Source organism: Struthio camelus, chromosome 2 (assembly GCF_040807025.1).
Source record: "Struthio camelus isolate bStrCam1 chromosome 2, bStrCam1.hap1, whole genome shotgun sequence".
NCBI lineage: Eukaryota > Metazoa > Chordata > Aves > Struthioniformes > Struthionidae > Struthio > Struthio camelus.
The window spans coordinates 102,295,398-102,311,525 of NC_090943.1; positions in this window are offsets into that span (position 1 = coordinate 102,295,398).

Consider the following 16,128-nt stretch of genomic DNA (forward strand, 5'->3'; position numbering starts at 1 on the left):
AAGTGAACATCATCAAAAATTAGACATGGCCAAGTTTTCACTGTAAGAGCAGGGCTTTTATTCAAAAATATTATTTATATCCATGAAGGCCCTCTTAGTAACTGTCAGAATTCAATGCTTTTCTCTCTTCACTGCATTTAGTAATAAGAAAAATGTATTTTCAGAAGATTTTACCAGCACATGGTCCTTTTTCTGGTAATAATAGCTATATGGTTTTATATATCTCCCTAGTAAATTATAATTTAATTTTCAGCTATTTAAAGGTCACTTTGAATAATATATATGCTGCTTAATAATCAGTTAAAATAATGGCACCTTTCAGGAGTGGAGGCTAATAGCACTATTGCCTTTGTGCAGGCCTTTGCTGTTTTCATTTGTTGTATGACCGGTGAAGCAAGAGAGAAGTTCCCCTCATATGCCCGAGCCAGATCTTCAGTCTCTCTTTCTTCCTCTTTTTAATGGGAGGAACAAAAACCTTTTCGCAATCAGCAGTAATCTCTCCAAAGGTCTTTTAATTTAAAAAGTCATAAGTGTTAATTAGCTATTATTAAGTGCCCCCTGTATAAATTAACGTGATTGATGAAAAAATTAAGGGTAATGAAAAATGTAGCAATGCATGTATTTTTAAGAGACTATATTAAAGATGAAAGTCCCCAAAGACATAAACTAAGGCCTGCTGCACCCGTACCTTGCCTTTATTAGTATTAATAATAAAAAAATATGGATGCATATCTCAGCAATGCACATGAACACTTTGCATATACCAGTTTTAACATATTTCTCACTTCTTTATGCTGTGAATACCTTTCTGTGACAGAGACTTATTCCAGTGTGGCATAATTTGTCCAATTTCTTTTTGCTTTGCAGACCAAAAGGAGGTCCTTTGCAAATGGAAACTGTGATCTAGAGGTAGAGAATTGAACTAACTGAATGGCTCTTGTTATTGTTTATGTACTGTGGTAGGCCATTACCACAGTTTACAAAATCTATTCTTAATTTAACTGTCGTCAGAATTAAAAAACAAAGTAAAAATAAGAGAAATATTTGTTTCCAAACAAGGATGATTTTCTTCTGTGCTATAAATAGTTAGTTTTTAACTGTTCCTTGCTCTGCAGACTGTTTGCCTACCTGAGCCTGACTGGATGACCATTAGTTTTAATAGCATTTCATAAAGAACAGTGTGGAAGATTAAGCCACAGTGACTGCACGTCAAGAGATATCTCCCAAGTGGGAAATGTTTGGTTAAGTAATATAGGATCTGATTGGTTCATTTGTCATCTCACCTACCCAAAATGTTACCTGCGCCATATATCTGCTAATTTACTTGGGTTATTGTCCTTAATTGAAATCGAAATCCTAACGTGATATACAGAATATGAAAATCCATGAAGAATTAGTTCAACCTAGTACAAACTAGGTTGGCAACACAAAGACAAGGACTAAGAGAAATTGAGTGTTATCATTCTTGCATGACATAAATGCAAGAACCTTCTCAAAAAGCCAGGAGTTTAACACTACTGTCCAGGACCCCACTAAGGTGTTTCAGCAGCATGCAGTTTCACGATCAGTAGATGTAACGAAGCCTTGTTGCCTATCACATTGTGTCATGTTGTGCAACTGCGGTAACTTCCGTTCTTTCCTGTTGTTCTCTTTTGCGTGGCCTGCAGGCTGGGAAAGAATCTACATTTTATGTGGCAAGTTTGAACCCATGGGTTGCAGACTGGCTGGTCAGTACCATATATGCTGATTGACAGGCTGGTTAGCGTCTCTTGGCTCTGGGCTAGCCTATAAATAGTTCAGCTTCTCAACAGCCTGTAGTCCAAAAAAACAACTTCAGAGGATTCATGAAGTCTCCTTTCTTCCTCTCAACCCCAACCCCCAGGCAAATATTATGTAGAACTCGCATAGGAGTTTCTCTATATCTGCCAAATATATCTGAAACTGGCCATGATTCAACAGTTACTGGATAGCGACCAACGGCACAAAGCTTGTTTCATTATTTTCCTTGTTTTCCTTTCTTCCTCTGTAGCTTCTCTATCCCAGTGCCTTGGTACTCTTCTATATCTTGTTTACTAAACTGAATTACAGGAGTTGAACTACATTCTTCTGTGTAGTCTATGAGCCCTAAAAGTCCACACTAATTTGTCTATTTTAGAAGCCAGTAGAACTCACAGCAATGGAATACATAACAAGTGACCTAGCATTAAACTTGTGCAACACCTCCCAGTATGAAACCTTCCTTTTTTTCATTTGCTCCTCACCTTGCTAGAAATTAATTATTTGGAGTGAAACTGAAATTTTCCAAGGCAAGCAACTAGGTCTCACTAAGTTTTTAAAAGCAAAAATGGCTAGACATTTCTAAGGGAAAATGTGCTTCTCTGATTCTAATACAAGAATCTTGCAGTTTACTTTTTTGGTAAGATGGCCCACATTTTATGCTCTAGTGCAAAAGTTTGAAAATGGGGAAGAGATACTAGATATATGCCTTTAGCACAAATTTGATCAGCTCTTAAATCTCTATAAGCCTTCTGTAAAGTCTGCTGTCAAGAATTTGAAAGATTTTGGCAGCTGAAGTCTCTGAAGAGTCTGACAGCATTAAGTAGGCCTATACACTGACCAAGGTGCACATGCCACCACTCCCAGGGAGCAGGGCATGCTCTAGCCAAAAGCAGGGCAGAGAATTCTGTCAACATGCCAGAAAAGGATAGAAGACCAAAGGAACAGCTACATTGAGTCGAATCAAAAGTTCATCTAACCAACAGCCTATTTCTAACAGCAACAAGTAGTGGATGGATAGGGAAAAGTAAGAATAAAGTAAGTATAAAACAATAGTACCCCTGAATATCCTTCCAGTCTCCAAAAATCTGTAACTCTGGGGTATCCAGATTTTGAAGTGGTTTCTGGGTTTGAAATCTTCATAGGATTTCTCCTTGAGCTTGTCGAGTTTTTGAATCCATGTAAACTGCAACCTTCCACAATATCCTATGGCAAGAAGTTCTATGAAAAAAAAAAAATTACTTTCCTTTGTTTTGAGTTTGCCATCCACCAAATTCCTTTGATACCCTCTTAATTCTTGTACTGGAAGAGGAAGTCAACAATGAATCTCTATCCAATCTCTATTAATAGGGTAGTGCAGGTTGGAGGCGGCTCTTAGAAGGCCATCTAGACCAACCTCCTCCACAAAGGTCAGGCCAGGTTAGTCAGGGCTTTATCCAGCCTGGTACTGAAAACCTCCAAGGAAGGAGGTTGCACAGCCTCTCTGGGCAACTTTTTCGCTGCTTGGCTGTCCGCATGGGCAAAAGGTTTTTGGTGAGGAGCAGCAAGAGCAGGGCAGCTCCACAAGGAGCAATGAGACAAGAGCTGAGGGTGAATACAGCATAAGCAATGCCCTCCCTTAACAGGGTGCCTGCCCACAGGGTGAGAGAGTGAGGTGGGAAGAGCAGGGTGGTGATAACCAGCAACATCGAGAGTCCTAGACAAGCTGGCAGAGGTCATAAGTCAGGTTCAGGGTCCGTTCAGAGGATTCAGTGAGGAGCGGCAGGAAACAGGGCCAGAGATGGGATTGAGGTCAAGACTACCAGTGTAGGTCCAAGGTTCATCCAGGTGACAGGGCCAGAGATAGGACTGGAGACAGGTACACGTATGGTGTAGTTCAGGTAGGGACCGAGTATCTTGGTCTGAACTTAAATGGAGTTCCTGGACCAATGAGCTTAGGCTTAATTCGGTTGCCCTCATATTGGCTTCTAGTACCACCTGAGATGTCCTGTTACACATATCCTAGCTGCCACGTCAAAAGGGTATGGCAAGTTCTGTGTTATATCTGTTAGCAATGTGTGACTGTGTTGGCTATTCAAAGATATCTCAACTGCTGCTTGATGCCTACATGTGGGCAATTGAACCAGGCTCTTAATGTTCCCAATATAGACCTTCCATCACATAGCTTATCACCAATGTTGTCCTCCTCTGGAGACCCTCCAGTTCTGTTGTATATTTTTGAAAGTAGAGACCAGAATTGCACACAGTATTCAATATACAGACCTGCTATCTACAGAGGTGTATTGACATTTTATGGTTTCATGTCTAGTTCTCACTAGCGCTAACATTTGGATTATTTCTCTGACCATTTGGGAACTCTTGGTTTTTTTTCATGAAAACACTGATTTTTATAAGCACAAGATCTTGCTCCTGAGAGATAATGCAGAGCTCAGAGCCCATCATTTTATATGTTCTGATATTGGGTTGGGTTTTTTTTTTCCACATGGCAGTTACATGTATTTGCATTGAATTTCCTCTGCCCTTTAGATGAACATGATTATGTAGTTTTCGTCCTTCACAAGCCATCTTGATTCTAGTATTTTTTAACTCCAGAACGCTTCATTCTGTAGCCTTAAATCTTAACATTGGTTTGTTTCATCTAATATGTAGCTTAGCCTTGTAGGTACGCTGTGGGCTTGTTTTGAATCACTTTTGTTGTGCATATGCAAAATAATACACAACAGTTAGCAATTCACATCTTACACTCTCTTCAATAATTTGTTTTCTTTGAAAACTTTATTGCTTATGGCATAGTACAAAATGAATAGCAATACTTAATTACAACACCAGCTACACTTAAGAAAATACACTGAAAAGCACTTAAACAGAACTTGAATCTAGTGAAAACCTACCAGATGAACATCTGTTGTTATTTCAATTCACGATAATATATGCAAGATGTGTGAAAAATTCAGTTATAACAAATCGCTGCTTCTGAGATGAAAGGTACTTACATAGAGGCATAGAATAATTTAAGATGGAAGGGTCCTCTGTGGGTCATGTGGTTCAACCTCCAGTGCAAAGCAGGTCCAATTAGATCGATCTGCTTGGAGCCTTGGTCAAGCAAGTTTGGAATATCTCCAAGGATGGAGAAGGTACAACCTCCCTGGCAACCAGTTCCAGCATTTGTCTGCTCTTATTGTGAAAAACTGCTTCCTAACATCTAATCAGAATTTTCCTTGTTACAGCTTGGGCCCATCATCCTTTCATTATGTACCTTCAAAGAGAGACTGGTTCCACCTTCTTTGTACCCTCCTGGGTAGCAAAAGATGGCAATAGGATCCCCCTCCAAAGCATTCTCTTTCCAAGCTGAACAGACTCAGCCTCTCATCATATGTCTCATGTGCTTCTGCCCCCTACCATCTTGTTGGCTCTTCGCTGGACTACTGTCAGTATGTCAATGTCTTTCTTGTATTGGGAAGCCCAAAACCGGACACAGTGCTTGAGATGCAGCCTCATGGATAATTGCAGGGCCATGTTCTTTATTTAAAATATCTCAGAGTAGTGTCACAGTGCCCCTAGACCCCTGTGCAAAGGTTTCACTCTTGTTCTCAGTATACTGGCGTGGAATAAGAGCATTGGGAAAGAGGCAGTGGCTCATCAGTAGAGGCAACACTGGAAGCTGGTTTCCAGGGATACAGTGGGCCTTCATCCTACCTTCATCCTCATCCTCATCTGGTATTAACCAATTCAGCTACGTTTCGGGCAGTGGAAGTACGCTAATTTATATAAGCTGAGAAGATGACTTGCTGCACAAGCCACAGAGCGCAGCATAGAACCCCAGTCACAGGAGGCCTGTAATGTATCTCTGTTGCTTATTCTCAGCCATTACAAAACAGAGTAAATCCGGATTAATTTGCTTTTAAATGTATCCATTAGAAAAGTATTCTGTGAAGAGCTGACATCTCAATTGGCTCGATCTAAATTCCATCACATGATCAGAAGTTTTCCAGTGATCCTACTGGACTATACTTGATGTTTTGTGAAACATACACTCAGTTAACAGGTACAGTTATTCTCTACAGTCGGCAGCACAAGGAATAAATCTGGCACAGATCTTATGTCTCTTACTTGGATGGAATCTCTCTATTAAAGAGCAAAGCTTTTCAGTGCCTAGTTTATCATGAACAACAACAAAAAAGAAAAAATAACAAAAAGTTAACATTTACAAATGAAGAAAAGTGTTTCGTGGCTGAAAAACAATGTATCTATTCACTTCAGTACAATTAATGAATGCTTTTAATTTCAGATGGCCCTCCTCAGTAAAAGAATACCTTTGGATTCTGTTCAAACATGTACAAAAAAATCTGAAAAATTTGTACTGCTCTCTCCCATAAATCATTCCTCCATAATAATGCCTTCCTGTCCAAGCACACTAATCAAATATCTTCCCTGTCACTGGAATTATTACATTTTAACAAGCACAGGGTTTAATCATCAGTGCAAGCTTTCCATGCATTTACTTCATTCAGGCCTTAACAGCAAACCTTTACTCATGAGTTGTCCTAAAAATGGTGGTTTGATTACCATTTTGATTACTCATGTGAGTAATACTTTCCTGTTTCAGGCCCTTAATTAGCTGAATTTTTTCAGAGATATTTCTATATACTACGTTTGCTCTGTGCATTAACCATGATATCCTTCCTCCCTCGTGTTAATGACTTGGGCAGGTATGTATTTGTCTAATGTATCAATCACTTTCTCCTCACTTTCTACCCATCTAAAGTCTTTCTGATTGCTTCTCATGAATTTTAAGAAGCTTCTCTGGTAGAAAAGACCTTGGTATCTATATTATATGTCACAAAGGATTTGATCTTTTGTGATCCCAGCTCCAATCGAAATAAAAGGCATTGCCCAAGTGAAAAAAAAAGTCCGTGATGTTTTCAAACTTTCTAGCTTTGCTTGTCTTTCTGATGCCCACTCAGTTCTCTGCCGCTTGAAGGTCATCACTGCATGTTCATAGGTGTCCATCAGCAGCCAGAAGTGACTACAGATATTGCTGAGGTGATTGCTTTAATTAGATAAATAGCTGTTCATTGGCAGGATATTCTGCACCTGGGACTAACAATGACTTTATGTGATAGAGTAACCTGTTCCCGATAGTGATTTAAGAAGAGAAAGGAGAAAATTTTTGTAAAAAATGACAAATTGGCTAAATTAACTTGTTATTCAACATAAACTCTTCTGGATAATCCAAAGTTAAACTGGTCTGCAATACAGGGTCTGTACTGCAGCTGCAAGTTTATCTACAGTCTTTTTCTTCGCTGTTAAATGTTGAAGTCCAAATTAACAAGCATTTACAAGGAAGGATCAAAAATTTCATGTAATAAGCAAACCAAAGAGGCCTCTGCTGGGTTACCTGGGCTCTTTTCTTTTATTATTATGATCCAAATTGCGAACGTGGTTCTGTGTAGACTGTTCTTTCCACTGATTTCAAGAGAAGTCTTTGCAAGCATTCTGATCTACTTGTGTGATGGGACTTAGATTAATATTGCCTGGGATTTAGTCAGCTGGATTTTATATAGCTTCTCTTTGCAAACAGCTAGAGGGATTTAAGATGCTACCATCCCCTAGCTGTTTGTTATGCTAGAGAAGGCTGCTCCCACAGGAGAGCCAGAAGACATGCTCACCTTACTGCTTACATGCTTTCCCGTAAAGACCAGTAGTTTAGTTCAGTGGACTTTGCAGGAAAGCAGCTGAGCCGCAGGCACCTGAAATCCTACTTACTCTTTGTGATAATAATAATATATGGCAGAAAGTTGAAAGGGACAGCTGGGGAGGTAATTTGTTAAACTCAGCTAGATAAAGTCAGGGCTTACCTGTCATCATGCTTGAGTTAGGTAGCCAGAATGGCAGGTAAAAGAAAAAAATTTTGGTACAGAAATTCCCATTGTCCTCTCATCTTTTTCTCATTTGGCCCCCATGGTACCTCTGACTGTCCGTTTTACAACAGGTTCTGACATATAATGAAGATTCTGCATTCTCAAGCCCATTCAGAGCCCATTCTCCGTTCTCCACCCTCGAGGAGAACCAAGGGAGCATCCATTTTGTCTGCCTTGTTGTGCCTTGATTTAATTTATATTCAAATGTTATCCACTGTTTCAAATCCAAAACGTTCAAACCCTTTTGGAGAGAAGGAAAGAGAGATCCAAGTTTACAGGACCCTATGGGTGTTTCTCTTTTGGATCAAGTTTCAGAAAGGGCTTCTTTTCCCAGGTCTGACTCAAATAGCCCCTGCAGAGGATTTATTTTTCAATGGGGTTGTGGCCAAAAAGGCAGAAACTTCTCAAGAAAAGCTTGAGATCATGTAATTCAAATTTCCTTTTGGCTCATTTCTATATTGCCTGCCAGATTTCATCTGTTTGATGGAGAAAAGGCTACACAATTTCTGTAGTCGTACAGATCCCACAAATAGAAAGCAGAGTGTAAACTCTTGTTCTGACATGAAGGGCAAAGAAAGTGAGGGGAAAACTCACTGTAAATGAGGATTTTCAGAATCGTACCCAAATTCTAGACAATGCAAGGACAATATATACGTAATTAAATTAATTTTCCAAAGCATCTATTTCAATTTTACCACTACCATTGTTCCAAGTGAGAATTTAAGGCTATCTCAAGCAGACTGGTCAATCCATGCCCTCAGATCAGAAACAACTTCATCAAATTCCAAATCTACCCCTGGGTATTGCAGATCATGTGGGAAACAAGATAATTGAATGTTCTGAGAACCCTAGAAGCTGATTCAAGCAACTGCCCTAGATAAGAATGATAGGTGAAATGAGGAGACGGTTTTAGCCTTAACTCTGAATATCCTGGGTTTCACATTCATTCGAGGGATACTTTACTAGCTGACTGTGGCCTTTGAAATGGAGAGGCCTGTCTTAACAAACATTACGTGTCCTATGACATTAAAAAATTCCCATTGGCTTCAATCAGTCAAGAGCTGCCTCTTTATAAGCTCGTCAGTGGCACTATTAGAGGGGCTCCTTCTCCTTCTGTAAAGAAGCACCAAATACTAGAAAGACACAGGAGCAAAAGCATTCAGTATTTTACTCTTCCTATTATTTCCGTTTCACATGTGTACATCCCTCTACTACTATTCACAATTATACCATCATATAGCACAGAATTACATTCTTAAAATGGAATATACTATTATGATCAACAATAAAGAGTCCCTAGACCCCTCTTTCAAACACCTCCCAGAAATTCCTGAGAAAACGCTACATTCTCTCCTCTGTAGGACTTCTCATAAGGTATTGGAAATCACAGCTGCATGAGGGAAAAGTATTGACAACTGTTTGGGAGAGAACAAAAGCACAGCAAACCCCGCTTGTACAGAAAGCCCCTCCCTGTCAATAGCAAAACATTGACAACAGTGAATACATTTTATTTTATTTTGTTTTTAATCTGTTGCTATCAAGTGGTAGCTGTCTTTGGGAAAAGAATGAATTTGACAATTTTGTGTTGACTCTTACATTTCCCATTACTGACTCTTTTCATCTTTGTCCCGAAGCAAAAATAAATTTCCCTTTTTAAGCTTTTGATGATAAAAATCTCATCTGTAGCCTCATAAATGATCCTTTATTATCTATATTAATAATGAATAAATGTCTGTTGAATACCCCTGATCCTTTGCATTAATAGTACCAGATGTATTATAGATAACCTTTTGATTTAACAGCACAAACTGTGAAACAATATTAAACCAGTAAAGGACTGATCTTACTAGAGTCACTAAGGTCAGAATTATAAACATTTCTTTCATTTCTGTTTGTAAATTGTCCCATTATGCAGCACCAGTTCCCATCATTTATTTTTGCAAGAGGTACCAGACTAGCGGCAGTCCTAGAAATAGAGCTCATAAATAATATCTTGAATAATTTTTTTAAACATTTCCGGCTCTTCCACTTCTTCCTAATGCCTCCTGATGATCTTAATTAATACAGCACTACTGCATGATCAGGTCCACTTCCGTTTACTGTGCTATCATTTTAAAATATGTTGCTTCTTTTTCCATTAGTCCTGCCAGAATCAGGCACATATTTCATTCGATCATCTTCCAAGATGACAAGTTATTCCTGAACAAAGGGACAAAGCTTCCTTTAGATTATCACAACTGCATCCCGTGAGTTTGACTGTTTTCCTCATATATATCTGTTGTCTCTTCCATTATGATCATTTTTAAATGAATTGGTGTTTTACTCAGATGCCCATAGCATCTGAGAATCCAGTTGCCTGTAAATCACAGTAACACCCTTCATACACAGTCCCTCCTTCCTGCTGTCTCGTGACACCTATTCCAACTTTTGATGCCTCTGCCACAAATGAAGTGCCTTTTTCTATATTGGATAAAAAAATATAGTGTATCTATCTGTCTTTTTCAGGGACAAGGAAAGTCCAATAGTTCCCATTGAAGGCAAGGGGGCGTTTTTCTAATACTGTGCTGTTTTTAAGTTAGCTTCTAAAGCGTCTAAAATAAAGTTATGTGAAGCGTCTGAGGCTAAAGCATAGAGGTTCTGCTCATCAGCTCACTTGTAGCGATAACTGTAGGTACTCTGTTATGAAGCCAATTCAAAAAAGCCTAAAAAGCTTTAATTGCCCCTGCAGCATTCTGCATCTAGGATGGACACCCTAACAAAGTCACCTGACAAATATCAGCATAATAAAAAAGCTAGATGGGAGATACGGTGGCAGATGAGGTAGGCAGGCTTAGCGCTGCCCAGCTTTTATTCTCAGCTGCACGCTACAAAGTTTGCTTGTACAAAGCTGCACGCTGAAAACTGTCTTTAGGAATAGTCTTGTATCTAAATAGCTAGGACCCAATAGTTTATGCCCAAATACCTAGGGCTTTTATAAAAGCAGTAAAATAATATTCTTCAGTCGTAAATTAACTACAAGCAAGATTTAATACCTACTAGCTCAACATGTACATAGAACTAATAGTTCAGTGACTCCTTATGTTCTATTCAGGACGTAAGTGGTTGGATTTTTCTGCTAATTTAACTAAAGGAAAATAATTCAAGATGTGGACATTTCAAAAGTAAAATTTAGGCTTTGGAGTCAATATTAAAGAGTGCTGCAGCAGTTCTTTCAGAATTTAAGAGAGAAAACTTAATTGTTTTTGATACAGCAAAAATGTATCAAGTGTCAGTGGTCAAATATCGATGATAAACATGAGAGGAAAAGAATTTCATTTCACAGTTACAATAGATGGGAAATTTTGATGCTCCACTACCAAAATACCATTCAAGACTGTGTTTTGCAATTATATATATTGCAACAAACACTTCATGCAAGGACTGTTCACACATTATATCACTGGTGGGATAACCCTGGAACAATGAGAGGCAAGGGTTCTCAAACTTTTCTACAGACAAGTTGTGTATACCTCGGTAGCACCTTTTAGGCAGCTTAGTAACTTCTCGGCCTAAAAAACCCTTTTGTTGTCCCTTTATAGTTGAATCTGGATTTGCATGTCACAGTTCAAACCATGCTGGAGACTGAGTGAAACCCTGATCCCATTGAAGTTAACAGCAGTTCTGCTATAATTTCACACAGGCCAGCTGACAGCTCACCAGATCTGCCTATTTGAATGAAAGCCAAAGGTGGTTCTTGACAAACAAGAAGAAACCATTGAAATAAAACTAAGCTGCTGAGACTGTCTAGTATCAAAAGTTAACATTAAAATTTATGGTGTTTGTTATCTACTCAAAGGCAAAAATAAGTACTTCTCTTCACCCACCATTGTATCATTATCATACATCAACTAATTCCATTTGATTCATGATTTACATCCAGAACAGTCATGGCCGTTAGGCAAGATCTACTTTAAAGGCCTAATCCTACAGACACCTGCATACTTAATCACTTTGGTCACATGTGCAAGTGTTTTCTGGCTTGCAGACTCATTTTCAGTGCTAGAGGCATATAGCTGTCAGGAAACTCATGTAAGACACATTTGGCCAAGTTCCTACCTAATCTGTTCTGGGAAGCGGCATGGCAATATTCTGATACAACGTATCATCTCCGAGCATCACTGGGTGAATTCTATTTTAGTTATACTAAATGTATACATTTACAGTGTTCTGAACATTGGACAAACTCTAATTCTTAGTGCAGAACTCAATGAAATAGTCATGCGTGGGAGGTCTACAAGGGAGTTTAAGCATATGGCACCAATATAACCACCATAAAAATTCATAGGCTTGCAGCTTATTTGTGAGAACAGCAACAACTTCATACCCTGACTTAAGCAACAGGATGCAGAATTCCCTGACTTATTTGCTATCTATCTCCAAATTTCTTCCCACAGTGCAACACTACAAATTAAGTTACAGCAGACTGGAGCTTCACAATGGAGTCTGTCTTATTCTGTCTTTTCCTACCTCATAGGAACAGAACTCTAGTGGCATTTAGCATCTTTGACATCTTTAAACAGGTGAAGGTGAGATTTGCTCCTGAGCACATAAAAATCAGCCTGTAAAAATTACACATTCTAGCCATCAGCATTGCATATACCTTCTTACTGTTGTAAATATTTTTTTGAGATGTCATTTAAATGAAACTGAGCAAGCCTATCCTCAGTGGCAGTTTATATTAGAATGAAATTCTATAGTTGACAATAAATAGATCAGAAAAGCAAGATTTCACAGTTCCTGACACGTAATGCTGCCACACAAAGAATAATACATAACGCTTTACCAGAGTAAATAGAAGCGAGATGACGCATTCTCTTCCAACCCTGGGACTATTTAGACAGCACGCCTTTAATGGTGACTGGAAATAAATGGCGTTAGGCCCTTTTTCTGCTTGTTTCAAGGGATCTAATCTTTTTCCTGCAGAGAACAGCAAATTTTCTATCTGCACTCTTACAAATGCAGTAGGTTTCTTAGCCCTCTTCACATTCTCACCCTTTCCATTTCTTCTGTCAGCTTAGGATATTATTTTAACCACCTTCAAAGAGGTCATCATGATAGGAGAAGTGGGAAAAAATGAGAGTAAAGTAGTGAAATAAGTGGGTGTAATAATTGCTCTTCGATGAAGAAAAAGGTAGAAGAAAAAAATATCCTGGTTCATCAGTAATGCAGGCCCTGCCATCCCCAGATGTTACAGAAGCCTCAGAATTGCTCCCTGCAAGAAAAATTGGATTAGTCACAATCTTGTCGACTAATGGGCACACTCTGTGATCTTTAGAGCTTCATTTACTGGGTTAATAGTGCTTTGCCTGAGTTCCTTTGCAATAGGGAGGAAAAAAAAACTGTAAGAAGAAATATTCTGGGTGCAGTCCACAGCCACTGACACGAGTAATATCATATTCATCACAGACAGACCTCGTATCTCATTACTGCTGAAGAGTTTGCCCCCAAGGCATTTGAGCTCAGTCAGGCCAGGCCCCTCATGTGGAACCGTTCAGGTATATTGTGAAATGATTTAATGCGATAATAATGTCCACTTTGTGAGATAGATTATGTTTTTTATAGTGGCTGATGGTTAATGAATGATACATTAGCAAACATCACTAAAACATTATTGAGAAAATGCAGATAAGAGATAGTAACTCCCTCTTTCCCCACCCCCCACCCTCTCCTTGATGCATAAGAATGGAAAGCAGAACTTACAGAAAGCAGAAAACTTGACATTTTTTTGAAGCTACCAGCTTACATGGTCTCCCTCTTGCTTGTTTGTTCTCTAGAGAACGGAGGGGAGAGATATTTAAAAATGCTGTAAACACAAACTGAAATATCTCTTCTTAAATCAAATGAGAATCAATGAAAGTGCAAATCTGAACAAATACATTATATGTTGACCCAGTTTATTAGATGAAGCCGTTTACCCTGATTTGATTTATCTGGCAATACACTGCTCAGCTGTGAAATGAGATAAGAAGAGCCTATTCACCTTATTTACAAAATATTATAGAGACTCCTGCTAGCACCACTATGGTTAAGGATCTGTCAGCAATTCTGTTACAAACACTTTTTTGGGGGGTTTGTAACATTGCTATAGATTCATGCTCAGCTAGAACATGGCAATCTAAAACCTATAGATTCCATTAAAATCTCCTATTGAGTTCAGTGGATTTTGGATTAATGCAACAGACTTTTAAGCATATGAAAATCTCTAGATAATTTTCTACATTTTAAAGTCCTTATTGCTGTGCCCTGTAAGAAATACAAAGGAGGTCATATTCCCTAGGCTAGGGTAACTCTGTTGAAGTCAACAGAGTTATGACAATTTACACCAGCTGATTAGCTGCCCCTTTCTATCAAGGTTTACACTTGAAAAAAGTAATTCACACCAAGCAGTTTTATTTTGTTCTTTCTTTATTATTTTGATTTGCTGAGTTATTTGGCTTACATATATCTATATATATATTTCTAAAACCTCTCTTTTCCTTTACAAAGGTAGAGGGAAAATCTCCTAAGCAAAATAAATGGAATTGGGAGTAAGTCCCTTATGATTTCAATAGGTGTTAAACAGCACTTCTGAACTTGCAGCCTAGAATTAACTTTGCTGTACTTTCTCAAAAACCTTTTGAAATGGTTCCTGGGATAGAGTTGCCTCTGCAAAAAGCCTTTCCAGTTCAGGCCTTTGTTCTGTTTTGTTTTCATTTAAAGCTGAAGCCTCCAAAGAAAAGTTCAGTTCTGGTTCCCTTCATTTTATTTTGCGAATGTTTTGAAGCTCAAACTGAAAAGAATTTTCCATTGTGCAAAGAGAAGACTAAACACGATTCCATAGTATTTTTATGAAGCAAAATCTGTATTCATACCAAATGTGCATAGAAATGGGTTTGGTTAAGTATTCAAAGTTGAAGTTGAGAATTGTGAGCATTTTCTCTGTGATATGCATGTACACATTGCTGGATTCTTAGCCAGTGTAAATCAGCATAGGCCCACTGACCTTAGCATAGTTAACTGATTTATTGCAGCTGAAGAACTAGCCCACAACACGCATAGCCCATATCTAACTCATCTTCTAGGGCAAACACCTGACATGCACGCAACTATTAGGCATCGCAAGATGCACAGATGTCGTATAAACGTCAGTTTTATGTTTCTATGTTGACAACACTAAATACATAAATTACTATTTTAAATTAAATTCTTGTTATTTTACATTCCTCTTCTATGAGAGACAAGGAGATAGTTTTGTAAGAAATTAGTTTAAATCATAAAGAAAAGGTTTTACTTGTCATACATATTTTACCTCCCAGTTACCCTCTCCAGTTCCATTCCTTCAGTTTTTCTAGTTGTGCAGAAAGTGGGAAAACTTTAAATGTAACAAAGAAAAAAAATAGAGATGACTACTGAGGTTGAACAGTACAAAATGAAAGCAATGAAACAGATGCAAAATGTATTTTATCCATTTCAGAGACAACAGATAGATAATTACCACCAGCTTCGCCTAGCTAAAACAATGTGTACAAAACAAAGGCATTCCCCAATCTAGATTTCATTTTGATTTACGCTTGTGTGACTAAAGAGAACGGGTCACAATGCTTAAAACAGTTAAAAAGTTTCACCCTCATTTTCTGGCGCTAGTCTGACGCGAGTCGAGCTATATTGTCAAATAAACATAGGTAGTGGAAAAAAAAGAATTGGTTGTTCTTTGCGCAACGGGCATTATAGAGAGGGAAAGAAGTGGAAATTTAAGCAGAGGGAGGATATAATAAAGGGATAGTCAGGCCTTGAATTTCAGCATGGTGCCGGTAGGGTGAGTGGCCGGCTGCACGGCGGGCCTGAGCGTTTCCCTGCGGGGGCGCAGGGGGTCCCGCTGTTGGAGCCGCGGAGAGGGGCCGCTGCCCTGAACCGTGCCGACACCAGCGGCTGCCGGCGGGGAGAGGCTGGCGGAGGGAAAACCGGCCGCGGGAGGAGCGAGAAGCGAGGAGCAGGCGCCGAGGCAGCGGTAAGGGGAGGTTTGGGGCTTAAACCCCGGCCCTGCTTAGTTTCGTTCTTGAAAACAAAAGTCGGTCAGGAGGGCCGCGCGGCTCACTGCGTGGCGTGGCTCCCTGCCTCTGGGGCTGGTGCCGGCAGGGCTCTCTCCGTCTGCCTAAAACGAGAAACGCGGGGAGCGCGGGTGTGCAGCGCTGGGGGCCGGCCGCGGCCTGCGGAGCAGCGCCGCCGGGGGCGCAGGGGCCTGCGGCAGAGAAGCGCTCGCGAGAAGAAATACTGGGGGCGCGATCCACAGCCACGGACACAAGCAGCACCGTCTTGCTCACAGACAGGCCTCCCAGGGAAAAAAACGTTTCGTGCAAGCTGCCCAGGCCTCGCCGGGGGGCTCCTCTCCTCAGCCGCGCCGGGGCGTCGGGCG